This window comes from Nelumbo nucifera, chromosome 3, assembly GCF_055504915.1.
Source record: "Nelumbo nucifera cultivar China Antique chromosome 3, China Antique-T2T, whole genome shotgun sequence".
Classification (NCBI taxonomy): Eukaryota; Viridiplantae; Streptophyta; class Magnoliopsida; order Proteales; family Nelumbonaceae; genus Nelumbo; species Nelumbo nucifera.
Window position 1 is genome coordinate 92,732,478 of NC_142651.1, and position 27,826 is coordinate 92,760,303.

General features: G+C 41.7%; 1 protein-coding gene across 14 annotated transcripts in view; it reads right to left on the minus strand.

Moving 5' to 3' along the window:
* Positions 1 to 27,826, minus strand: part of LOC104609015 (putative leucine-rich repeat receptor-like serine/threonine-protein kinase At3g14840) — a 66,313-nt gene that overhangs the window by 11,156 nt on the left and 27,331 nt on the right. The gene's annotated exons all lie outside the window — the stretch shown is intronic.

Sequence of the window (27,826 nt, forward strand, 5' to 3'; positions counted from 1 at the left end):
AGAGTGAGAGAGAGAGAGAGAGAGGGAAAGAGAGAGGAGAAACACCAAGTAGAAGAAGCAGTCAGCAAGATTGTAGAGAAACTGGGCCGAATAGGGCCCGGTACTTGTTAGTTATTTAATAATGTCTTCTTTATGTTTTATTTGTTAATGGGCCTTTTCATTACGGGCCTATTAGCTTCTGTTTTGTTTCTTTTAAGTGATTGATGAGCTGACCGCCCACTTAAGGGCGGAGATGTAATTAATCTCAGTTAAGTTAGATTAAATAAAAGATTAGTGAGACAGGAGAGAAGATCATCGAACTCTCTTCTCCTTTCTCTTCTTCTCCATCTTCTTCTTAGTAGAAAAGTTTTGATAGCTGTTTTGATATAAACTCTGTGAAAAAGAAGAAAGAAGAAGGGAAAAGTTTTTGCTAGAAAAGAAAAGAAGAAATAGAAGAGAATGAGAGGAAGCCAAGAAAAATCAGATCTGGCTGCCCCTTTCTTTTTAATTATATACTCATAAAAAAAGGTGTACAAGTATGCCCTTAGTAGGTCAGCTACTTGTAAGAAGCTAAAAGCCCACTTAACTTAACATAAACTAATGGGCCTAAGGCCCAACAACTTCCTAACTAAATTATGTAAATAAAAATAAATAAAGCCGGCCCAATAACTCAACACTCCCCCCCAATCAAACGTGGATCAATGTCAGTTGAACCTGGAGTCTCTGAGGAGTCAATAGGAAGTGATGTGGGTTCTTCTGCTGTGGAATCAACCTCCCTGTGCAGTCGTAAACACTGTCATGTAAAACACTGAGGAACAGGACGCAAAGGAGGTGGTAAAGTGGGTGAAACAGGTGGGTTGAACACTGGAGTGGACAAAGGGGCTAGAACCAAAAGTGGTATAGACTGCTCACTTCCTTCCCCAACGCACTCCCCCTGAGAAGAACCCCCCAAGAAGAAAGGTGTGGACTCAAAAAAGGTGACATCCATAGTAACATACCGACTACCAGAGACTGGGTCATAACAACAATACTGTTGAGAAAGTTTAGGCAAGGGTGTTTTTAGTCTTTACCTCTTCTTTTTATACTCTTTGTATTTGGGTGCCCAAGTAGGGACCTCTTTGTAATTTCTTGTTTCAAAATATAAAATGCTTTTTGAGGGTGTGAACAGTAACAAGAACACATCATTCGACACATTCCTCTCTTCTTCTCCTTTCTCTCTTTCTTTCTTCCTTTCTCATACAAACCCTAGATTTACAATACTAGTTGACAACATGGTACTAGAGGAAGGTTAAGGCACTTGGGAATACCTTTCTTGCTAACTCTCTTGCACGAGATGAATTGCAGACGTCAGACTGCCACCGGATGACGTCAGAAGTCCGTACAGGTGTCGGCAGCAATACATGAATCATATATGGTTTGATTCGCCCTGATTTTAGAAGATTTTCGGTATGGCTCTTGTCTTCGTTTGAAGTTTCTATGATTTTTAATAGATTTTTCAAGCAGAAAATCGCAAAAAATCCGGATCTGATGTCGAGCCTTATACACTTTGTTTAATCAGTTTTTTTTGTTGCAAAACCTAGACCATTCAGGTCGTTTTTTACCTTGGGAGTAACGGGAAGTGGTCCTGTATTTTTCTAAGCCCTAGACAATTTTTGGGAGATTTTCTTCTCCCTCTATTTTGGTGCCAACTTAGTTTTTTGGCCCTTTTTTGCTTCTTAACCGTGTGGTGGCCTAGTTTCTTGGGTCCTTAGCTGTGGTTAAGTATTTGGGGCCCCTTTTGGCTGGCGCGAAAGTGTTTTGATAGATTATGGAATCATCTAAGGATGTACAGATGGTTTCCAGTGTGTTCCTAGGAAGTGCAGACATTTCCAGTGGTATGATAACCACCATTAAACTTGATGGAACTAACTTTTTAGAGTGGTCCCAATCTACTAAAGTTACCATCAATGGGAGAGGTAAATTGGGATTCATCACAGGAAAGGAGGTGAAGCCAAATCTGAAAGATCCAAAATATGCAAAGTGGGAACAGGATAACTCCCTTGTAATGTCATGGTTGATTTGCTCAATGCAACCTCATATTGCCCGAAACTACATGTTTCTTCCAATGGCCAAAGATATTTGGGATAGAGTTGTTGCCACTTATTCCCAAGTTAACAATACTACTAGAGTATACCAACTTCGGAGGGAAGCTTGCAATATGTGTCAGGGGGAGAGATCTGTGGCTATGTATTTCTCTTCTCTACAGTCTATCTGGGAAGAAATGGATCACTTGAAGACTCTTGTATGGAAGGACCCTGAAGATGGTGAGCAATATCGAAAGTATATAGAGGAGAATAGAGTCTTTGATTTCTTGGCTGGCTTGAATCCAGAGTTTGATTTTACTAGGCAACATATTCTTAGTGCCGGCATTGTCACTCTTGCTTTCGCATACTCCCTTGTACAAGGGGAAGAGAGTAGAAGGACAGCCATGATGCAACCTCCTATGATTGATCACTTTTCCTTTATGTCATCTCCATCCAAGCAAAATACTAGTAAGCACCATGTTATTGAGAAGGCTGAGGATGTGGTTTGTGATTATTGCAAGAAGCCAAGACATACTAAGGAAAAGTGTTGGAAGCTCAATCCTCACTTAAAACCAGAAAAGTACAAAACTGGGAGGAAGGGAAATACTCACTTGGCTATAGTTGGTAATGATGTTCAACCTTCTAATGTTCATGACTCCTCTGATGTAATGGACAAACTCAGGAATTTACTGCTGCAGCTGGAAAAGGGTGGTACATCCTCCTCATCTGGTTCTGGACTTAGTAATCCATCTAGTTCATATGCCAAGACAGGTACTGCACTTGCTTGTTCCACATCTTTTAGTCTTTGGATTGTAGACTCTGGGGCCAGTGCCCATATGACTGGTATGCCTTCACATTTTACCTCATATAAGTTAACCCCAAGGAAGGGCAAAATTAATGTTGTTGATGGATCTGAAACCCCTATTTTGGGTCAAGGTGAAGTCAAACTTACTCATAATCTTTCTCTTGAATCGGTTCTTCATGTGCCCCGATTACATAAAAGTTTGTAGTCTGTTAGTTCTCTTACAAAATCCCATAATTGCTCAATGACCTTTTTTCCTACCCATTGTATTTTTCAGGACCTGAGCACGAGAAAGATGATTGGAAGTGGGCATGAAGTTGACGGAGTCGTATGTCTTTCAATTCTGTAAAACTTTTGTTTCCAAACTTATTTGACTCAGTGTCAAAGTTGAACTTTGAATGTGAAGTTTGTCATCTATCAAAACAGTGTAGAACCACATATTTTGCAAGTAGTAAAAGAAGTAATGTTGCTTTTCATTTGATTCATACTGATGTTTGGGGCCCATAACTATCCCTTGCATGAGTGGGTATAAATACTTCATCCTCTTCATTGATGACTACAGTCGGTATACATGGCTCTACTTGATGAAAAGTCGAGATGAAGTTCCTATGGTGGTTCAAAACTTCATGAATATGGTAGAAACACAGTTTGAGAAAAGAGTTAAGATAATTAGATCTGACAATGCCAAGGAATACTTTGAACATCATTTGCATAGACTTCTTGAAGATCGGGGCTCTATTCACCAGAGTTCATGTAGTCATACTCCACAACAAAATGGGGTAGCTGAAAGGAAGTGTTTCGAATGCAGCTACAATAACCCGAACCAGGAGAGAAGGAAGAAGAAGATGAAGAAGAAGAAAAGAGAAAGAGAAAGAGAGAACAGGAGGGTTTAGTCAAAACTGATTCGTACACTGTTCATTCAACCCCCTAATGTTTATTAGGTTCTAATAACCTTTACAAAGACCAATCTGCCCTTGCTTAAGTGTGGGCAGAGTATCTCTAATAAAACTGCCACATAAGCAAGGTACTTAACAAACATGAGATGACTAAACTACCCCTATTCGGCTCACTTTAACACTCCCCCTAAAGCTGGAGAATATATGTTGTAGAGAACAGTGATGTGGGCCCCACAGTTGTGGTCCCTCTGTCCGTAGGGTAGAGTGTATGTAGTCACAGCTGTGGTCAATTTGTTATTCTGTTGTTATTCATTTTTATTTATTTTATGTGTTAGCAGTTATGATGTAAACACCAAGGGCAGATATGTCCTTTCATGTAACTAGCATAACATATAAATATTAAATGAAAGTGGCGGCTGCAGAATATTGAGATTTTGTTCCTCTTCTCAAAACTTGTGTTCTACTGCTCTCTCATCACTCTTTCTTCTACTTCTTCTTCACTTTCTCTTCTCATCGAACCTGAAGTTTCTAAGTGATCAAGACTGATAGTAGTCTTGAACACCTACATGGTATCAGAGCCAAGTTAGGGTTTCTCATGTGAGCCTAATACTAGCCGACCACATGAGAATCTCCTAGGACTAGAAGCTGAAAAGGAGAAGTTCGCAGACTGATTCTTGGAGATCGCCAGAAGTGCTAGCAGCTATTGGAGTCTTGCTAGGGTTGCAGAGTGTTGGTAGTCAGGGAGGATCAGAGAAGACTAGGGTTCGGGTAACCCTAGAAGGCAGCGAACAATTTTTCCTTGTAAGTTGTTTACTTTCTAAGAGAAGTTCTATCAAAGAAGATAGATTGGACACATCTGGAGGGGAAGGCCGAACCATTCTAGGGTTTTCTCTCTTCGATTCACTAGGGTTTTACAACAAACCCTAGGCCGAACTGTCTCAACTGTGTTTCTCTCTACTCTAAGTTTGCAAGTGATCTTGCGGCAAGCCCTAGTGTGTGACTGAACCTTGTGATCTACCTAGAACTGCCCGTAAGTTTATTGGTAGGTTTGATCAGATTCTGGGGTTTCTTATTAACATTACTGCAAGCCTATCTATACAGTACTGTTTTGGATTGTGCATCTGAATTGTTCACTTTAAGGACTGATTAAAACCTTAACTTTCCCAAGCATATCAGATTTTTTTAAGCTGTTTTCAGAATTCTAAGGGGTTAGAGCTCTACGGACAGCTACTGCTGTGTTGGCTAGTTGGTTTCAGATCAGAATTATCCTAGTTTAGTGCACATACACTATGAATACAGATCAGGCCCTTACTGTTTTTGATTGTGGTTGGTAGTTCAAGTGCTGTTTTTGAGACTTGACAGAAATGGAGTTTAAAAATCAGGCAGAAGGCAGCCTTGGGAACATCAGTTATGGTAGTGTTTCTGAGATGGGTGGTCAGATTACGACCGTAAAGTTTGATGGATCAAACTATTTGGAATGGGCCCAATCAACCATGATGGCTATTGGTGGAAGAGGTAAATTAGGGTACCTCTTGGGAGATATGAAAGAACCTCCCAAGGGAGACCCGACATATACCAAGTGGATTCAAGAAAACTACTTGGTTATGACATGGCTGTGTAATTCTATGCAGCCTCATATTAGCCAGAATTATTTGTGGGCAAAGACAGCTAAGGAGATATGGGATGTTATGAAAGAAACTTATTCCCAACCCCTTAATGTTGCCAGAGCATATGAATTGAAATGTGAAGTGAAAAATCTGAAACAAGGAGAGAGACCGGTGTCAGTATATTTCTCTACCTTGCAGTCCCTGTGGCGTGAGATTGATCACTTAGAGACTCTTGAGTGGGAGAGTCCCAGAGATGCATAGATATATAGAAAGCAGGTTGAGACAAACCGGGTATTTGAGTTTCTGGCAGGCCTAAATTCAGAGTATGATATTGTCCGGCAACAGATTTTGACTAGAGACAGTGTGACTCTCTCTCAGGCATACTCATTTGTACACAGCGAAGAGACCAGAAGGAAGGTTATGATGCATCCTCAGCCCCCCACACCAGCCTTTGTAGTAGTCACACCCAAATCAGGGGGTGATTCAGGGAAGGATAGGAGGAAGGAAGACAAGAAGGATGTGGTATGTGAACATTGTAAGAAGCCCAAACATACAAAGGAGACATGTTGGAAACAGCATCCTCACTTGGTTCCTACGAAGTTGAGAAACAAGAAGGGCACTGCTCATGTAGCCGTGAACACTGATTCAGCATCTTCATTTGGCACAAAAGGAACATCTTTAGAGACCTTAGCTGCAATCCGGGCTGCCCTAATACAGCTAGAAAAGGAAGTTGGAAATTCAGCTCAGCCATCGGAGTCTCCTTCAGTCCCTGCTACATCTGCCTTCGCACATTCAGGTACTCGAGCTTCAGCCTATCATGCCTCAGCTCCAAGTACTACTGAACCTTGTTGGGTAATCGACTCAGGTGCATCTGATCACATGACTAGCTTGCCTTCATTGTTTAATACTTACCATCTGTCTTCTGGTAGGGATAAGGTATCTATTGCTGATGGCTCCCTGGTTCCTATTTCTAAGAAGGGTGACATCAAGCTATCAGATACTATCTCCCTGTCATCTGTTTTGCATGTTCCTAAGCTTGATACTAACCTTCTTTCAGTCATTAGTATTACCAAGCATATGAACTGTTCAGTAACCTTCTTCCCTGACCAATGTGTTTTTCAGGACTTGGAGACGAAGAAGGTGATTGGGACTGGCCATGAGATGAATGGGATCTATCTGCTCGTGGAGCGGTTCCGTCAAGGAGAGTCAGTTGAGAAGATGTCTTTTGTTTCTCAGAGTGTGAGTCCAGTTATGCTTTGGCATAACCGATTAGGTCATTTGTCTTTTCGGTCCTTACAGAGTCTGTTTCCTACTTTATTTGAGTCTATTGAATTGTCTCAGTTACAGTGTGAAAGTTGTGAGTTTGCTAAGCATTGTAGAAAGCCTTATTTATTGAGTAATAAAAGGAGTGATAATTCTTTTGATATTGTGCATACTGACGTTTGGGGGCCTTATCATATCCCTTCCATGGATGGGTACAGATATTTCTTGTTATTTGTTGATGACCATACCCGGTTCTCTTGGGTTTATCTCATGCGTTCACAAGATGAGGTACCTTCTCTAACCCAAAATTTTCACCAAATGATCCTAACCCAGTTTGATGCCAAGATCAAAGTTCTCAGATCTGATAACGCAAAGGAATACTTTGCTAAATCATTGACATCTTATCTTCTTCATCATGGGGTTATCCACCAGAGCTCTTGCCCTCATACACCTCAGTAGAATGGAGTTGCCGAAAGGAAGAATAGGCACATTTTGGAAGTGGCTAGAAGTCTCATGTTTACTTCCAATGTTCCTATTCGCTTCTGGGGTGATGCTATCCTCACGGCAGTCTACTTTATTAACCGGGTTCCTTCCAGGGTCCTTGATATGCGATCTCCTTTTTCCCTCCTACACCCACGTGAGGACTTGTTTTCTATTCCCCTTAAGACATTCGGTTGTACTTGCTTTGTTCAGCTTCTCGGACCCCATCACTCCAAGTTCGAACCCAAAGCCTCCAAATGCATCTTCCTTGGTTATGCACAAACTCAAAAGGGTTATTGCTGCTATGATCCTGTCTTAGGGAGGAGGTTTGTCTCCATGGATGTCACTTTCTTTGAGGGGACACCCTATTATCCTCGGGTTTTACCTCAGGGGGAGAGCAGTGAGAGGGGTTTGAGTCCTTGTCTTCAGGGGGAGAACAGTGAGAGGGGCAGTTCAGGGTTTGAGTCCTTGTCTTCAGGGGGAGAGCAGTGAGAGTGGGGCAGTTCCTTTACCTATTCCATTGGGTGATGAGAGCTGCAATGGTGAGGGTAATCAGAGGGATCAAGAGTTGAGGGAGAGTTGCAATGGTGAGGGTGGTCAGAGGGATCAGGAGTTGAGGGTCTATCACAGGCGGTGCAGGCAGGTTGATCCTGATCATCAACAGTCCAGGCCAACTCCAATCTCATCTGCGGCTCCAGGTCCAGGTACTACAGTCCCAGGGCCCACAGAAACTTCCCCTATCGTTGCCATTTCACCTCCTACAGATGATCTTGATCTTCCAATTGTAGTCCGTAAAGGGAAACGACACTGTACCACATCTACAGCCCACTGTATATTCCCATTTTTTATCCTATGATCGATCGCCTATCTCCTACCTACAGGTCCTACCTTAGCTCCATTTCCAATGTCCTTATTCCAAGAACAGTGCAAGAAGCCCTATCAGTCCCGGAATGGAAGGATGCAATGCAAGTTGAGATGGATGCCCTGTTGAAAAACAACACCTGGGAGGTAGTTGATCTGCCCAAAGGAAAGAAACCAGTTGGATGCAGATGGGTCATTACGGTGAAGCATAATGCAGATGGATCTATTGAGAGGTATAAAGCTCGGTAAGTTGCAAGAGGATTTACACAGACTTATGGCATAGATTACTTGGAGACCTGCACCGGTAGCCAAGATGACCACTATTCGAGTCCTATTGTCTCTTGCAGCAAGTCATACTTGGCCCTTATACCAAATGGACGTGAAAAATGCCTTTCTGAATGGAGATCTGCAGGAAGAAGTTTACATGCATTTGCCTCCTGGATTCTATGATGCAAAAATAGGTAAGAAGGTCTGTCGGCTCAACAAGGCTTTGTATGGTTTGAAACAGTCACCTAGGGCTTGGTTCGATAGATTCAGACTAGCTCTTGTGAAGTTTGGTTATGTACAGGCCCAGTCAAATCATACCCTATTTATCAAGAGGGTGGAGTCCTCCTTGACACTACTGGCAGTATATGTTGATGATATTGTGGTCACAGGAAATGATAGGCATGAGATTGAGTCTCTTAAACAGCTTCTTCATCAAGAATTTGAGGTGAAGGACCTTGGTGCACTCCGGTATTTTTTGGGTATTGAGGTTGCTAGATCCAATTAGGGGATCTTTATTTCTCAAAGAAAATATGTCCTAGACCTGTTGGTAGAAACTGGAAAGTTAGGTGTCAAGCCTGCAGATACACCAATTGAACAGAACCACAGGATTAGTGCCGAGAGTGGGGAGCTTCTTGAAGACAAAGTTATGTTCCAACAGTTGGTAGGAAAGCTCCTATATCTCTGCCTCACCCGGCCAGATATTACTTATGCTGTAAGTGTTGTCAGCCAGTACATGCATTCTCCTAGAGCCACACATCTTCTTGCGGCAGAAAGAATCTTAGCCTACTTGAAGAGATGCCCAGGTAGGGGTATACTATTCAAGAACAACAATCACATGAAGGTGGAGGTCTATAAGGATGCTGATTGGGCTGGGAGTGTTGATGACAGAAGGTCTACCTCAGCATATTGTGCCCTTGTGGGAGGAAACCTTGTCTCCTGGAGAAGTAAGAAACAAAGTGTTGTCTCCCGGTCAAGTGTTGAAGCAGAATACAGGTCCATGGCCAACGGAGTGGCTGAAATCCTATGGCTAAGATCTCTACTTGAGGAGTTGGGTATTGAGTATGAGAAGCCCCTAATGTTGTATTGTGATAATCAAGCCGCCATTAATATAGCACATAATCCAATACAGCATGACAGAACCAAACACATTGAAGTCGACCGTCACTTTGTACGAGAGAGGGTCTCATCTCAAGAAGTATGCCTCCCGTACATCACATCCAGTATGCAACTAGCAAACATCCTCACTAAAGTCGTATCAAGAAAGAATCTAGAAGCAGATCTATCCAAGTTGGAAATGATGAACATATACTCCCAACTTGAGGGGGAGTGTAGAGAACAGTGATGTGGGCCCCACAGCTGTGGTCCCTCTGTCCGTAAGGTAGAGTGTATGTAGTCACAGCTGTGGTCAATTTGTTATTCTGTTATTTGTTATTCTGTTGTTATTTATTTTTATTTATTTTATGTGTTAGCAGTTATGATGTAAACACCAAGGGTAGATATGTCCTTTCATGTAACTAGCATAACATATAAATATTAAATGAAAGTGGCAGCTGCAGAATATTGAGATTTTGTTCCTCTTCTCAAAACTTGTGTTCTATTGCTCTCTCATCACTCTTTCTTCTACTTTTTCTTCACTTTCTCTTCTCATCAAACCTGAAGTTTCTAAGTGATCAAGACTGATAGCAGTCTTGAACACCTACATATGTCATATAATCCCAGCTTGTTACATAGATAGTTCACTTTCCCTGAGCTTAGAGCTTTTGTAAACAAATCTGCCCATTGATCATTCGAGCCCACATGTTGTGTTTATCTCTCCAACAAGGACCTTCTCCCTCACAAAGTGGCAATCAACCTCTATGTGCTTTGTTCTCTCATGAAATACAGGATTGGATGAGATATGGAGAGCAGCTTGGTTGTCACAATACAGTCTCATAGGTTTATCCATGTGAAACCAAATTTCTTGTAGAAGATTCCTCAGCCACACTAACTCACAGGTAGTATGTGCCATGGCCCTATACTCAGCGTCAGCACTACTTCTGGCCACAACTGTCTGCTTTTTACTCTTCCACGTCACAAGATTTCCGACAAGGAATGTGCAATAGCCTGTAGTAGATCTTCTATCATTCACTGATCCTGCCCAGTCTGCATCTATATACCCCACTACTTCAAGCTTTCCTCCTGGTTTATACAATAGTCCACGGCCTGGAGCTCTTTTCAGATACCTTACAATTCTAAGAACTGCATCCCAGTGAGGTATACGAGGGTTCTGCATGAATTGGCTCACCACACTGACTGCAAAGGATATGTCAGGTCTCATGTTAGTCAGATAGTTCAGCTTCCCCACTAGTCGTCTATACCTTCAAGGATCTTCAAATACTTCTCCTATATCACTGCTCAACTTAACATTTGGTTCCATAGGGGTCTCAGCCGGTTTTGCACCTAACAGTCCTGTTTCTTCCAATAGATCAAGAACATATTTTCTTTGACACAGATTTACACCTTGTTTTGACCTGGCAACTTCTATTCCCAATAAATACTTTAATGTTCCAAGATCTTTTGTTTGGAAATGATTTTGCAGAAATACCTTTAGTTTGCCAATCCCCAATTTATCACTGCCAGTAATGACAATATCATCCACATAGACCACTAATAGGATCTTCCCAGCTTCTGAGTCATAGCTAAATACTGAGTGATCAACCTGGCATTGCTTCATTCCAAAACTCTTCACCACTTCACTGAACTTCCCGAACCAGGCACGCGGCGATTGTTTCAACCCATAAATTGCCTTCTTCAATCTGCATACCTTACCATCCTCCCCCTGAGCAACAAACCCAGGTGGTTGCTCCATATATACCTCCTCCACAAGATCACCATGGAGGAAGGCATTCTTTATATCAAGCTGAAACAGAGGCCAATCATACATAATTGCCAGGGAAATTAGTACACGAACAGAACCAATCTTAGCCACCGGAGAGAATGTCTCCATGTAGTCCACTCCATACAACTGTGAGTAACCTTTAGCAACAAGTCTGGCCTTCAGACGCTCCACACTACCATCTGGCAAGTATTTCACAGTATACACCCATTTACAGCCCACAACATGCTTACCAGGTGGGAGAGTAGTAAGTTCCCACGTTTGAGTATGTTGAAGAGCAGAAAGTTCCTCCTCCATTTCCCGCCGCCACCCAGGTAAACTAAGAGCTTCTTGAACATTGTTAGGTATGGAAATAGAGGACAAAAGTGAAACAAATTGGCGATGTGAGGTAGAAAGACGAGATAATGAAACAAAATTGGAAATGGGATGGAGGGTAGAACTGCGTTTACCTTTCCGTAAGGCAATGGGTAGGTCAAGGTCTGAAGGTTCAACAATAGGAGCCATGAGAGGATCCGCAGATGAGGTAGAAGCTGAAGGAGGGGCTGGTGTCGTTCGACGTGTATACACTTGCCGGATTGGTGGTCGTTTGGTGGTGATCTACACTGGATGAGGTGATGAGTCCACTTCAACAACAACATCTGGAACTGGATCACTAACAGGAAGAGGAAGAGGAAGTACGGGTGGAGACGAAGGTGCTTCAAGACTTGAGAAGAAGGGGACAGACTCAAAAAATGTGACATCAGGGCAGACATAGCACTTCCGGGTAATGGGATTATAACACTTGTACCCTTTTTGAGTCCGTGAGTAGCCAAGGAAGACACATTTAATTGAGCGTGCATCTAGCTTGTCTATTCCAGGACTCAGATTGTGGACAAAGCACACACAACCAAAGACACGAGGAGTTAATGGGAATGGAGATAAAGTGGGAAACAAGATAGAGAAGGGGAACCGACCATGAAGGATGAAAGAGGGCATCCGATTAATGAGAAAACATGCACTGAGTACAGCATCACTCCAAAACCGTTTAGGAACATTCATGTGATGAAGAATAGACCGAGCAGTTTCAAGAAGCTGACGGTTCTTCTGTTCAGCTACCCCATTTTGTTGAGGGGTGAATGCACATGAGATCTGATGAATAATGCCATGCTGTTCTAAATACTGTTGAAATGAAGTAAGAAAGTATTCACGACCATTATCTGAATGGAGAATTTTGATTGGAACACCAAATTGTGTGCGTATTTCAGCATGGAATTTTTGAAAAATGGAAAACAATTCACTTCTTTCTTTCATTAAGTAAATCCATGTCATTCTTGAACAATCATCAATAAAGGAGACAAAATACTTGTACCCATTATAAGACTCTATTTTGATTGGACTCCAAACATCTGAATGAACCAAAGAAAAAGGACTCAACATACGACTCTCAACTCTTGGACTGAAGGACACACGACGATGTTTCCCAAACTGACATGACTCACATTGCAAAACAGACAAATGACTCAATGACGGGACCAAAATCTTGAGAGCCTTGAGAGATGGATGTCCCAGTCGGCAATGCCATTGTAGAGGAGTAAGTGAAGTCTGAAGAGCAATTGAAGATCCACCACCGTCAAGATAATACAATCCACCAGCTTCATGCCCCCCACCAATCTTCTTCCCCGTCTTGAGATCCTGAAAAACACAAGTGGAAGGAAAGAAGGTAACAGAACAGTTAAGAGCTTTGGTTATTTTACTAGCAGACATAAGATTGAATGGAAACTTAGGTACATATAAAACAGATGATAAGGGCATAGAAGCCATGTCAACATTACCAACACCACAGATGGGAGATGAGGACCCATTGGCAAGTGTAACAGTTTTTGATGTGGAGGTTTCAGAAAGAGAAGAGAACACACCTGGAATCCCGGTCATATGATCTGAGGCTCCAGAGTCAATAATCCAGGGAGGGGTTTTAGATGACATGCAAGCAATACCTGATTGGGCAAATGTGACAGTGATATGCTGTAAAGTAGTTTGAAAGAACCGTTCATACTCATCACGCAGTACACTCACCATCTCCCTCCTAGAAGTAGATGAAGATGTGGGAGGAGTTCGGTCTGCCTGTTTACTGTCACTGATATCAACCTCACCTACAACATGATTAGCCCATTTAGAGGGAGGGCCATGTAGGTCATAACAGAAATTCACTGTGTCCTTCCCTACCACAATGAGTACACTTCCTTGTAGAGTTATTCTTCCCACTGCCACGGCCTCCCCCTGAGTCACGACCACCTCGACCAATCATGGAACTGCCACGGCCTCCTCGGGGAGCATGACCTCCCCCTCTTGTACTATGTTCACCTCCTCTGGCTGTCACAAGTGCTGATCTATCAAACTGTGTGGAGTTCTCTGTCTGTCCCAAAGAAATTCTACGAAGCCTTGAGAATACTTCCTCAAGTGTAGGAAGAGAAGAGCCCCCTAATATTTGGGCTCTAACTGGTTCATACTCCGACTTCAACCCCACTAAAAATCTTGTAACATCTAGTTGTTCCCTTTGCTGTTGCTGAACTTTAATATCTGGAGTGAGGGGATGATAGACATTGAGTTCATTCCTTATATTCTTCATGTAAGCATAGTACTCTTCTAGTGTTTTGGTTCCTTGTTGTAAATCAAAGTACTCCTGATAAAGCTGATATACTCTTGTTGTGTTATCTTGTCCAGTATAGCTTCTTAGCATGCTCCCATATATCCTTAATCGTATCAAGGAACATGAAGTTGGCACTAATTTTGGGCTCCATACTATTCCACAGCCAAGTCATGATTTGAGCATCTTCTTGTTCCCAATCATCAAACCCTGGAGAGTCAGCCGGTGGCTTCTCATCTTTTACATGCTTCACTTTCCTCTTTGCCTTGAGAAAAACTTCCATAGATTTAGCCCATGGAACGTAGTTTTCCCCATTCAGTTTAATTGAGGCCATCTGTACCCCTAGGTAGTCGAGGGAAACCACCACACTAGGTTTCTGATCATTGTACCCATCTCCTATTGCTGCCATTGTACTCTTTCACAGTTGCCTCTAACTTGACTTCTCAGCTACAAGCTGACTAATGTTATTCACAGTTTGATATTTCAGCACCTATTGCAGCCCCTAAACACAATAGTGAGAGCCCACGCCTTGTTCTTATTCACACTTCTGCTGTCTTCACAAACCCACGAACCACATACGCATCAATTTAGCACTCACTAATCACATGTAGGCCCTCTTACAACCACTCAATAGAAGTTGTGCACCACAAGCTCCATAATACAGTCAAATCTGCTACACCCAGTTCAGACTTGTTTAATACATTCAAGAGGGCATTACACAACCACAAAGAACTCGGCTAGGTCACTGCATTACACCTTACACCACTCGGCCACTTGTAGCAGCCCTAACCCACTCAACCACTTACAGCAGCCCCTACACCATTCGGCTACTGTACACAGCCCGTTCTAGGGCAACAATGAACCTAGTTCTCTAGGTTCTAATCAATACTAACTGATTCTTGGAGGGTTTCTACCCAGAAATACCAGCAACACAAAAAGACTAGATAACCAACCTTCCTTTGAGAGTATCAACCAACCATTCACTGCAGAAATCACTTTCCTTGATGAAGAAGACTGTGCGCAGCAGAGAGAAACGAGTTGTGATGTCTCAGACCTAGGGCGAACCAGTTCTCTCCATTAACTAACCAGAAGCGAAGAAGGTGTCACGAACACAGCTGAGATGCTTTACAAACTGAAGCAGGTCAGGAACCTCGCTCTAATACCATGTTTCGAATGCAGCTACAGTAACCCGAACCAGGAGAGAAGGAAGAAGAAGATGAAGAAGAAGAAAAGAGAAAGAGAGAATAGGAGGGTTTAGTCAAAACTGATTCGTACACTGTTCATTTGACCCCCTAATGTTTATTAGGTTCTAATAACCTTTACAAAGACTAAACTGCCCTTACTTAAGTGTGGGCAGAGTATCTCTAATAAAACTGCCACATAAGCAAGGTACTTAACAAACATGAGATGACTAAACTACCCCTATTCAGCTCACTTTAACAGGAAGAATAGGCATGTGGTTGAAGTTGCTTGAGGTTTACTGTTTCAGACTCATGTTCCCACCCATTTCTGGGGTGATGCTATTGAGACATCTGTGTATCTCATCAACAGACTTCCTTCAAGGACCCTTAATCTTCAATCTCCTCATTAGTTTCTCTTTCTTGATGAACCTCTTTTCAATCTCCCCCTTAAAATCTTTGGTTATGTTTGTTTTGTTCATGATATGAATCCTTCCCAGCGTAAGTTTGATCCTAAGTCAGTTAAATGTGTCTTCCTTGGTTACTCTCCTGTCCAGAAAGGCTATAGATGCTTTGATGCTCTCTCTGGCAAGAGATACGTCTCTAAGGATGTTACCTTTTTGGAGTCCTCCTCCTTTTTCCAGTCATCCCATCCTTCTCTTTAGTGGGAGAATGCAAGTGAAGATCGGAATCCCTTTTGCCTTCCTGTCCCTGTCTCTTTTGTTCCTCCTTCTCCTCCCTTTCTTCCCTGTAATGATGGTATTCCTTCTCCTCCTCCTCCTCTTGTGTATCAGCCTCGGTCCTGGCAGCAATTTTTCATCAGGTGCAATAAGAGGGTGGCTCCTCAAGTAGAATGCCCATCACAATCTAATCTCCCAGACTCAGGTAATCTTGAACCTCCTGATAATTCTATTACTGATCCTGACCTTGATCTTCCTATTGCCATTCGAAAAGGGAAGAGGGCATGCAACAAGTATCCTATTACTATGTGTCTTATGATGCTCTCTCACCTTCCTATTGTGCCTATATTTCTACCATCTCTTTTGTTTCCATCCCTCGCAATGCTACAGAGGCAATGCAATCCCCTCAATGGAAGCTATGAACCAAGAGACGGAGGCCCTGATAAAGAACCAGACTTGGGAGGTTATTCCTTGTCCTAAGGATAAGACTCCTGTTGGGTGTAAGTGGGTTTACACTGTTAAGCACAAGGTAGATGGCTCAATTGAGAGGTACAAAGCTCGACTTGTAGCCAAAGGATACACACAAACTTATGGCATTGATTATCTGGAAACCTTTGCTCCAATTGCTAAAATGAACTCTATTCATGTGGTCATTTCTCTTGCTGCCCATTACTCTTGGTCTTTATATCAAATGGACGTGAAGAATGCCTTCCTCAATGGGGAGTTACAAGAGGAAGTGTATATGGACTTACCACCTGGGGTGAGCTTTCCTAACAGTGAAGGAAAAGTTTGTCACTTAAAAAAGTCCTTGTATGGGCTCGAGCAATCTCCTAGAGCTTTGTTTGACAAGTTCAGAAATTCCATCTTAAAAATTGGGTTTTCTCAATCTCAGGCAGACCACACTTTATTCATTAGAAGAATTGATGGAAGAGTAACAATGTTGATAGTATATGTTGATGACATTGTTGTGATAGGTGACGATATCACAAGTATCTCCTAGTTAAAGTCCTTCCTTGCTTCCGAATTTGAGATTAAAGACCTTGGTGATCTCTGATACTTTCTTGGAATTGAAGTTGCAAGATCTAACTAGGAAATTTTTCTGTCACAAAGGAAATATGTATTCGACTTCCTTCATGAAGTTGGGAAATTAGGGTGTAAACCTGTAGAAACTCTAATTGATCCCAACCACAAGTTGAGTGCTACTGAAGAAGTTCTTCAAGACAGAGGGGTATATCAGAGATTGGTGGGCCGCCTTCTATATCTCTATTTGACTAAACCTGACACATCCTAGGCTGTTGGAATGGTTAGCCAATATATGCATGAACCTAGGACCTCTCATATGTAGGCAGTTAATAGAATTTTAGCCTATTTGAAAGGATGCCTTAGTAAAGGGATGTTGTATTCCAACCACAACCATCTAAAGATTAAGGCTTACACAGATGCAGATTGGGCAGGGTCCATTGATGATAGAAGATCAACATCTGATTATTGTACATTAGTCGAAAGCAATGTAGTTTCATGGAGAAGTAAGAAACAATCTGTGGTTGCTCGTTCTAGTGTTGAGGCAGAATACAGGGCAATGGCTCATGGAGTGTCTGAACTACTCTGGCTGAAGACCTTATTGGCTGAGATGGGCATCCAAGCAAATATCTCAATGAGACCATATTGTGACAATCAAGCAGCCATAAACACTACCCACAATCCTGTTCAACATGATCGTACAAAGCATATTGAGGTGGACAGACACTTTATTAGAGAAAAAATTGCTAGTGGAGAGATTTGCCTTCCTTTTGTAAGATCGGCACCATCCAAAGTTTTCTAAGAACCTTGCCAAGCTGGGCATGATTGACATATATGCTCAACTTGAGGGGGAGTGTTGAGAAAGTTTAGGCAAGGGTGTTTTTAGTCTTTACCTCTTCTCCTTATACTCTTTTTGTATTTGGGTGCCCAAGTAGGGACCTCTTTGTAATTTCTTATTTCAAAATATAAAATGATTTTTGAGGGTATGAACAGTAACAAGAACACACCATCCGACACATTCCTCTCTTCTTCTCCTTTCTCTCTTTCTTTCTTCCTTTCTCATACAAACCCTAGATTTACAATACTAGTTGACAATTAATACCCCTTCTGGTTTCTTGCATACCCAAGAAAGACACTCTTCTTCTCCTTTCTCTCTTTCTTTCTTCCTTTCTCATACAAACCCTAGATTTACAATACTAGTTGACAATTAATACCCCTTCTGGTTTCTTGCATACCCAAGAAAGACACTTCTTTGCCTTAGGGTCTAGTTTTGAACAGTGAGGACCAAGAACATGGACAAAGCATACACAACCAAACACCCTTAGAGGAATATGGAACATCTCCCCCTCAAGAAAAAGAAGGTTGAACGAGGTGTTATATCCAAGAATACGAGAAGGCACCCGATTAATCAAGAAAACCGCTGTAAGAACTGCATCACCTTAAAAACAAACTGGAATAGTAGAGGTCATCATCATGCTTCTTGCAACTTCCACAATGTGTCTGTTCTTCCTTTCTGTTACACCATTTTCCTCTGGAGTACGAACAGCTGCTTTGATGGATTACTCCATGCTTTGGTAGGTATGATGCTAGGTTTTTTTCAAAATATTCCTTGGCATTGTCTAATCTAAACACTTTCACTTGTACCCCAAACTACGTTAGCACCATCTAATGAAACTATCAAACCAAAGATGGCACCTCATCATGGGATCTCATCAAATATAGCCATGAATATTGAGAATAATCATCCACCAATAGAAGGAAATACTGATAGCCACCCATAGAGGGAATGTGATATGGCCCCCACACATCAATATGAACAATATCAAAAGCAGAAGAACATCTTTTATTATTAGCTTTAAAGGAATGTCTATAATGATTTCCAAGTTGACAACCTTCACACTCTAAACTAGATAAACTAATAGACTCAAACAACTTTGGAAACAAGAAACGCAAAGAAGCAAAAGACAAATGCCCTAACCGATTATGCCAAAGAATAATCTGACCCACTGACTCTGACTCAATACCCCTGCTGACATGATAACTCTGGTGACTAGGAATCGCATCAAGAAGGTAGATTCCATTTACCTTACGACCACTCCCAATCGTCCTCTTTGATTCTAGATCTTGCAAAACACAATGACCAGGAGAGAAAATCACTGAACAATTCAAATTCTTTGTCAAACTACTAATGGATAAAAGGTTAGTACTCGGTCTAGGAACATGGAGGACAAAGGGTAGGGAAATGGTATCGATTATCTTAACAGACCCTTTCCCAGCAATGGGAACATGTGATCCATCAGCTGTGGAAACTTTATCTCTGCCAAAGCAAAGGTGGTATGAGGAGAAAATGATGGAAATGTTGGTCATATGCTTTGAGGCTCTTGAATCTATAATCCTAGGGGGTCCCTCCTTACCTGTAGTGGAAACATAGTTTGTAGTGGCATGTGAACTACCTGTATGTACAAAAGAAGTAGAATGGCTACCTCTTGATCCACCTGTACCTTGTTGTCCACTTGATAATGGGTTAGGGCTGACTGTATCTCTTTGATTTAGTAACTACCCATATCTCTCCAATTCGGCCCTCATTGCAGCTACTGCAACAGACTCTAGGGAAGCGGTAGTAAGTGGTCCTAATAAGTTACCAATCACTACCATATTCACATTTCCCTTCTTTTTTTTGAGATGGCTCAGCACAAGGTGAGGGTAAAGCTTCCAGCAGGTATCTTTGGTATGTTTACGCTTCTTACAGTAGTCACAGATTAAATCCTTCTTATCTTCCTTCCTAAGTTCATTTCCACCCTTGTCTCTACTCTGCTTAGGTTTCACTATGCTAACCATAGCTGACTGCTCAAGGTCTAGGTTCCTCATCATCACATTCCTCTTACTCTCCTCTCCTTGACACAAAGCATATGCTTGAGAGAGAGTTACACTATCTCTAGAAAGAATATGCTGTCGTGCAATGTCATACTTAGGGTTAAGTCCAGCTAGAAACTCAAAAAACCTATTCTTCTCTACCGGCTTCTGATTAGTTGTTGCATCCTTGCCACTTTCCCAAAACACAGTCTCCAAATGATCTATCTCCTGCCATAAGGTTTTGAGGGCTGAAAAATAAATAGCAACAGATTTATCTCCCTGTCTAGTAGCAATTACCTAGTTTCTCAACTGTTAGGCTCTAACAACATTCTCATTCTGTGTACATCATTATCCAGCCCCCCCCCCCACTTGTAGCAGCCCAGAAAAGTTGCTCCTGCTACCAGTCCATTTTCTTTTCTGCTAATGCAATTAAATGTGGCTCTCAACTCTCATGCTATTCTGTTTACTGCTCTTATAGTGTGCCTGTAGCACCAAGGACCAGCTCTTTTATTCTTCATGCACCTGATTATCATACTCAAGTCACTTTCAACCAATAAATTGTTGTAATTTAAAGTCTGCCCAATTTTCAGCCCTTGGAACAGTGCCATCGGTTCTGCCTGACAGAGTTAGCATGCCCTATGGGACCTGAAAGTATTGACAAGATTGTTCCTTCCTCATTTCTGAAAAGCACCCCTATCCCTGCCAAGTGAGGATTACCTAAGTTGCACCCATCAAAATTCAATTTAATAGCATTTGGTGGTGGAGGGGTCCAAACATAAGCTACTAGAAACCTTGGTATAGATGAGTTAGCAATCTGCTTTCAGTCTCTAATTATGTCATCCACCATGTAATGGGTAAAGGTATTTGTAGTTTTGACCCAAGAAGCAACCTTAACTGCTACATTTTTCAATCATTACTTCAGTAGTATGGCTTCAATCCTCAAAAATTATGGCATTCCTTTCTTCCCAAATCACCCAAAGAATGGCAGCTCTAGTGCAAGGGAAAAGAAATTAACACCTAAAAGGCATTTCAAATCTGTTGGAGCAGGCCACCTGCATCCAAAAAGATTAAAAAAAATGTTCCCATATGCCATAAGAAAAGGTTAAAAAAAATGTTCCCATATGCCATAAGCAAAGTGGCAGGAGATTAGCAAGTGTAGAGTAGTTTTACTACTTGACCAACAAAAGAAACAAGCATGAGGTGAAAGACACCAATTTGGACTTCTTTTCTGCAAAACCTCACAGGTACTGATCTTTTGATGAAAAACCACCAGAAAAAAACTCTAACTTTGGCTGGAGATGCACAAATAATACAAAGTTTAGGATTGATGTATACAATGGTTTCACATAGAGTTTGTGAAGTTTTATGAATAAAATCAGTTCTTCAAGAGATGGAATCCTCTACATCTTTGGGGACAATATCGTTCAAAGTTTATGGATGATACCATCTGAAGAAAACTGAAGAGAAGAGAGTTGAGGGTTCTGCAATGAGGGTCTGAGAAGAGGATTTCGAACTCACACTCTCTCAGCCCCCTAACACTGTTTTATTAGATATATTTGAATAATTACAAGGAGGCCCTTAGTTGGGCAAGAATTTACAAAGAACTTAATATTGATAGGATGGGCCCAAAATAAGGCCCATTACAGAAAAAAAAAACATAAATAACAAGAAGAATAAACAACCTATGGGCCATTTGGCCCATCTTCTCTACACTCCCCCTCAAGCTGAGCATAGATGTCAATCATGCCAAGCTTGCTGGTATCATGCTGAAGTTTTGCCTTGGGAATGCCATTGGTGAGAAAATCTGCCAACTGTCCTTCAGATGTGATGAAAGGAAGACACACTTCACCCGAAAAGACCCTTTCCCTAATGAAGTGTCGATCAACTTCAATATGCTTGGTTCTATCATGTTGCACTGGGTTGTGAGCAATGTTGACGGCAGCCTGATTATCACAGTACAACATCATTGGCTTTTGATATTCAACTCCAAGTTCTTCCATCAAAGATTTTAGCCATAATAATTCAGAAACCCCATGTGCCATGGCCCTGTATTCTGCTTCAGCAAAAGACCGAGCAACAACCGATTGTTTCTTGCTTCTCCAAGAAACAACATTACCAACTACCAAGCTGCAATACCCAAAGGTAGATCTTCTGTCATCAATGTTCCCGGCCCAGTTAGCATCGGTGTAGGCTTCAAGTTTCATATGACCATGCTTGGCAAACAGAATACCCTTTCCTGGGGAGCCCTTCAAATAACATAGGATTCTCTCTGCAGCTGCCATATGAGTGTCTCAGGGAACATGCATGAATTGGCTAATGCAACTAACTGCATATGCAATATCTGGCCGAGTCATGCATAGGTACAAAAGTTTCCCAAGAAATCTGAAAGATTCCTTTGTCTTCTAACAATGTCCCTTCTAAGGCTAAGAGTTTATGACTCATATCAATAGGAGTAGCAATTGGTCTAGCACCCATCTTTCCAGTTTCAGAGAGCAAGTCAAGAGCATACTTCCTTTGGGAGATAAGAATCCCATCCTTGGATCGAGCAACTTCTATGCCAAGAAAGTATCTTAATTCCCCCAAATCTTTAATCTCAAACTCTGTATGGAGAAAAGATTTTAGATCATGAATTCCTGAAGCATCATTACCAGTCACTACAATATCATCTACATACACAATGAGGTATACTGCCAGAGGTCTACTCCTCTTCACAAAAAGAGTATGATCGGATTGTGTCTGCACATAACCAAAGTTAACAAGTGTTGTTCTCAAACCATGCTCTAGGGGACTGTTTTAGTCCATAAAGAGATTTCTTCAGCCTGCATACCTTCCCTTTCATATCAGTTCCATACATCCCTGGAGGAAGAGACATGTAAACCTCCTCATGTAATTCACCATTCAGAAATGCATTCTTCACATCCAATTGATAAAGGGGCCAGTCAAAGTGAGCAGCTAAAGATAGAAGAACCCTCACAGATGTCATCTTGGCAACAGGTGCAAAAGTCTCTAAATAATCAATCCCATATGTTTGTGTATAGCCTTTTGCAACCAGCCTGGCCTTGTACCTTTCAATGGTGCCATCAGCTCTGTATTTGATAGTAAAGACCCACTTGCAACCAACAGGATCCTTCCCTTTAGGCAAATCCACCACTTCCCATGTGTCATTCTTGTGTAGGGCATCGATTTCAGATCTCATAGCATCCCTCCATTCTGGAATCTCAAGAGCTTCTGACACAGACCTAGGAATAGGATGAGAAGCAACAGAAGAGAGATAGGCAAAGTATGAAGGTGAAAGCAAACTGTAAGAAAGGTGCTTGGAAATGCAGTGTGCAGTGCACTTCCGTTTTCCTTTTCTAACAGCAATGGGAATATCAAGGTCGGGGAATGATGAATCCAAAGGTGCTGAACCAGTACCTGTTGTCTCTTCTGTGACTGGAAGTGTATGAGGCCCATGTGTTGTAGGAGAAACAACCTGCACATTTCTGGATCTTTGCCTTTGATACACCTTGGGATTAAGGATAGGACGAGGAGGTAGAGTACTGGGACAAGGAGAATGGAACGACTGATCCACCCTTGATTCATTTGAAGGAGAGGCAGACACATCAAGGGACTCAACAGGGACAGGAAGAGGAAGAGCAAACACCTGTGTCAAATCCTCCCTATGTGGACAATGTCCTTTTGGAGAGGAACCATAAAAGGGGGAAAACTCATCAAAGGTGACATCCATTGAGACATACCGGTTGCTAGACTTTGGATCAAAACAACAATAACCCTTCTGTGTGGGGGAATAACCAAGGAAGATACACTTTTGAGCTTTGGGTTCAAATTTATGCCTTTGGACACTTGGAACATGTACATAACAGGTGCAGCCAAAGACACGAATAGGAACAAGAAAAAGGTCCTTGTCCGGATGAAGAAGAGTGAAGGGAGACTTAAACCCCAAAACCCTGGATGGCATGCGGTTTATAAGGTAGGTAGCAGTAAGTACAGCATCACCCCAAAACCTGGTAGGAACATGTGAGGCAAATAAGATACTTCTTGCAACTTCAACAATATGCCTGTTTTTCCTCTCAGCAACCTCATTCTGTTCTGGGATCCTAGCACATGAGCTTTGATGAATAACCTCCATGTCAGAAAGATAGCAGGATAGGTGTTTCTCAAAGTATTCTTTTGCATTGTCCGATCTGAAGATTTTAATCCTGGTATCAAATTGGGTTAGAACAAATTCATGGAATTGTTTTACAAGTCTTGGAACTTCATCACGGGATTTCATCAGGAAGATCCAAGTGAACCGTGAAAAGTCATCAATAAACAGGATAAAATATTTGTAGCCACCCATGGAGGGTAAGTGGTAAGGTCCCCACACATCAGAATGCACAATATTAAAAGGAACAGAAGATCTTTTATTGCTCAAAGGATAATTGCTTCTACAATGCTTTGACAATTCACAAGACTCACAATGAAGACTGGACAGACTAATTCCCTTAAACAGTTCAGGGAATAGATGACTCAAGGCAGAAAAAGACAAATGACCAAAACGACAATGACACAACATAATCCGACTAACAGCCTCTGAAGAGACAGATCCAAGAGCAACATTCCCAAGATGATCGGTGCATTGTCCCGAAGTATCAAGCAGGTATATTCCGTTTGCCTCATGGCCACTCCCAATCACCTTCTGAGACTCCAGATCCTAAAAAACACTATAGGAAGGAAAAAAGGTTACACAATAGTTTAGTGACTTGGTTAAACAACAGATTTGTATTTAGTTTAGGTACATGAAGGGCAGAAGGTAGGTACAAGGAATCCGTAGCCTTGATGGTTCCCTTACCAGAGATTGGGGCAAGTGAACCATCAGCTAAAGTGATTTTATCACGTCCAGGAAGTAAGTCATATGAAACAAACAAGGTAGACAGATTGGTCATATGGTCAGAAGCACCTGAGTCAATAATCCAAGGGATCTTGAGATTACCTGAAGAGGTAGCATGATTGGCAGAAGCCCTTATACCTGAATGAGCAAAGGCTGAAGCAGTAGAATTTCCTGAAGGGTTGGAAGGAGAGGTCACATCACTCAGCTGACTGATCATCTTCCCAAACTTTTCATATTCTGCTCTCATGGCTGCCAACTGTGCAGAAGCAGACATCTCTTCACTATCTGGCCCGGCAGCTACATTTGCACTTCCTGATCTTTTACTATCATTTTTTCTAAAACCGAATGGGAACAAGATTAGGATGTAACTTCCAACACTTGTCTTTGGTGTGCTCTGGCTTCTGCAGTACTCACATTTAACTTCTTTCTTTCCTGTGCCACTAGAAGTTCCAGCATTCCCTTTGGGTTTAATCCCCATATTGGCAAAGTGATCATTAATATCAGCCCCTTGAACATGGACAGCCCTTCTGCTCTCTTCACTACTCACCAATGCATAAGCTTGTGACAAAGAGACACACTCCTTGGAAAGAATATTTTGTTTTGTGAGATCATATTCTGGGTTTAATCCAGTTAAGAACTCAAAAACCCTGTTCCTTTCAACCAATTTTCTGTAGGTCTCTGCATCATTGGTGGTGTCCCAAGTTACAGCTTCTATTAGGTCAATCTCTTGCCATAGGGACTTCAGGATTGAGAAATATACAGCAAGAGGTTTCTCTCCTTGCCTTAAATTCTTTACATCACTTCTCAATTTATATGCCCGAGCCACATTGAGTTTTTGGGAATAGGTTTCTGCAACACTGTCCCAAATTTCTTTTGCTGAATTCATCCATAGGTAGTGTTGACTAATTTGTGGCTGCATTCAGTTCACAAGCCACCCAATGACAGTGTAATTTTCTTGCATCCACTTCTCATAGGATGGATCATCTTCTGGGGGAGCCTTCTTACTCCCGGAAATGAACCCCCACTTTCCCTCTTTTCACCCCTTTTTTCCCATACACAGTGTGTATGGAGAACTGAATCGTATGAATAGTTAAAAAAACCTATTTCAGGCCAATTGTTAGTGGTTTCTGGAGAGAAGGGGACTGGTTTTGTCATCCTCCTAATAGATTCAAGTGTGTCGTCCAGAACCCTAATTTTCCGGAGAAATTTGATTGCAGGCCCCATAAGGGAGTTTGACCTGGGCGCTCAGTGACTGAAGGTCTTCTCATCCTTCATCTTGAAAATTGAATCAAGTGGATTGGTGTTCTGTGAAGTCTACAAGGAGCGGTTGAGGTTTCTCTGTTTCTCCTGGCTTCCGAGTGTGATGCAGGTAGCTGGTACAACTGCATAGAAGTTGGCTCACAACATAGTTTTTGTTCTGTCTTCATTTGTTGTTTTTTGAAGTTGTTAGAAGTTATTTTCGAAGTATTTAAGAAGATGAACCCTTCAGAAGTTGAAAACAAGCATGTTGCTGAATTTGGACAGGTTCTGGGAGCCTCTACAAACTCTCTACTGGCTGTGACCACAGTCAAGCTGGATGGAACTAATTATCTAGCTTGGTCACAATCAATAAAAATTCATATCTGTAGTAGAGGCTAATGGGGTTTTATCTCCGGGAGCAAGAAGGCTCCTTCGGAAGATGATCCATCATATGAAAAATGGATGCAAGAAAATTATACTATTATTGGATGGCTTGTGAACTCAATGCAACCGCAGATTGGTCAGCACTATTTGTGAATGAATTCAGCAAAGGAAATTTGGGATAGTGTTGCTGAAACCTATTCCCAGAAATTAAATGTGGACAGGGTTTACAAGCTGAGAAGTGATGTGAAGAATTTGAGACAGGGGGAGAAACCATTAGCTGTGTATTTCTCAATTCTGAAGTCTTTATGGCAAGAAATTGATTTGATAGAAGCTGCAGCCTAGGACACCACTAATGATGCTGAGACCTATAGGAAACTTGTTGAGAGAAACAGGGTGTTTGAGTTTTTGACAGGACTGAATCCAGAGTATGACATCACAAAGCAAAATATTTTATCGAAGGATAGTGTTTCACTGTCTCAAGCCTATGCCTAGTAAGTAGTGAAGAAAGCAGGAGACTTGTCCAGGTCCAAGGGGCTGGTCTAAATGATCACTTTGCTAATATGGGAGTGAAACCCAAGGGAGTTACAGTACTCACAAATAATTTCTTTCTTCCGTAAGCTACTTGGAGTCCCTGCAACTCCCTTCGATTTCAAAAGAAGTCTGATAACATGAAGGCAGGGAGTGCCAATATTGCTACTGGTCTAGATAATGATAGATACCAAACTGAAGAGATGACTACTAGTGAACAGTTAGCAGCTATGAAGGCAGAATATGAGAAGTTTGGGAGGATGATCAATCACCTAGAGGGTGTGGCCTCTTCTTCCAACCCTCCAAAAAATTCAACCTCTTTTGCATTTGCTCATTTAGGTATACGGGTTTCTGCCAATCATGCAACTATTTCAGGTAATCGTAGGATCCCTTGGATTATTGATTTTGGTGCTTCTGATCATATGACCAGCCTTTCCACTTTGTTTGTTTCTTATGATTTACTTCTTGGCCGTGACAAAATCACCCTAGCTGATGGCTCTCTTGCCCCTATCTCCGGCAAGGGAACCATCAAGGCTACAGATTCCTTGGTACTTCCTTCTGCTCTTCATGTACCCAAGCTAAATACAAATTTGTTATCTATAAGTAGCCTAACTAAGTCATTGAACTGTTGTGTAACCTTCTTTCCTTCATACTGTGTTTTTCAGGATCTGGAGTCTCAGAAAGTAATTAAGAGTGGCCATAAGGCGAATGGAATATATCTGTTGGACACTCTTGGACAGAGCCATGAATAACCTGGAAAAGCTGCTTTGGGGTCTACACCTACAGAGTCCATCAGTCGAGCCATGTTATGTCATTTTCGTTTGGGTCATCTTTCTTTTTCTGCACTAAGTCATTTATTCCTTTGTGAGTCGTGCGAATTATCAAAACATTGTAGAAACAGTTATCCTTTGAGCAATAAAATATCTCCTTTTCATATTGTGCACTCTAATGTGTGGGGGCCTTACCACTTACCTTCTATGGGTGGCTACAAATATTTTATCTTGTTCATTGATGACCTTTCTCGGTTCACTTGGATATTTTTGATGAAGTCCCATGATGAAGTTCCCAAACTTGTGAGGCAATTCCATGAATTTGTCCTAACCCAATTTGATACCAGAATTAAAATTTTCAGATCCAACAATGCAAAAAAATATTTTGAGAAAAGCCTGACCTGCTATCTCACTGATTTGGGGGTATTCACCAAAACTCCTATGTTAGGACCCCAGAACAAAATGGAGTTACTAAAAGAAAAAATAGGCATATTGTTGAAGTTGCAAGAAGTATTCTATTTGCCTCATATGTCCCTACAAAATTTTGGGGTGATGTTGTTCTCACTGCAACCTACCTAATCAACCGTA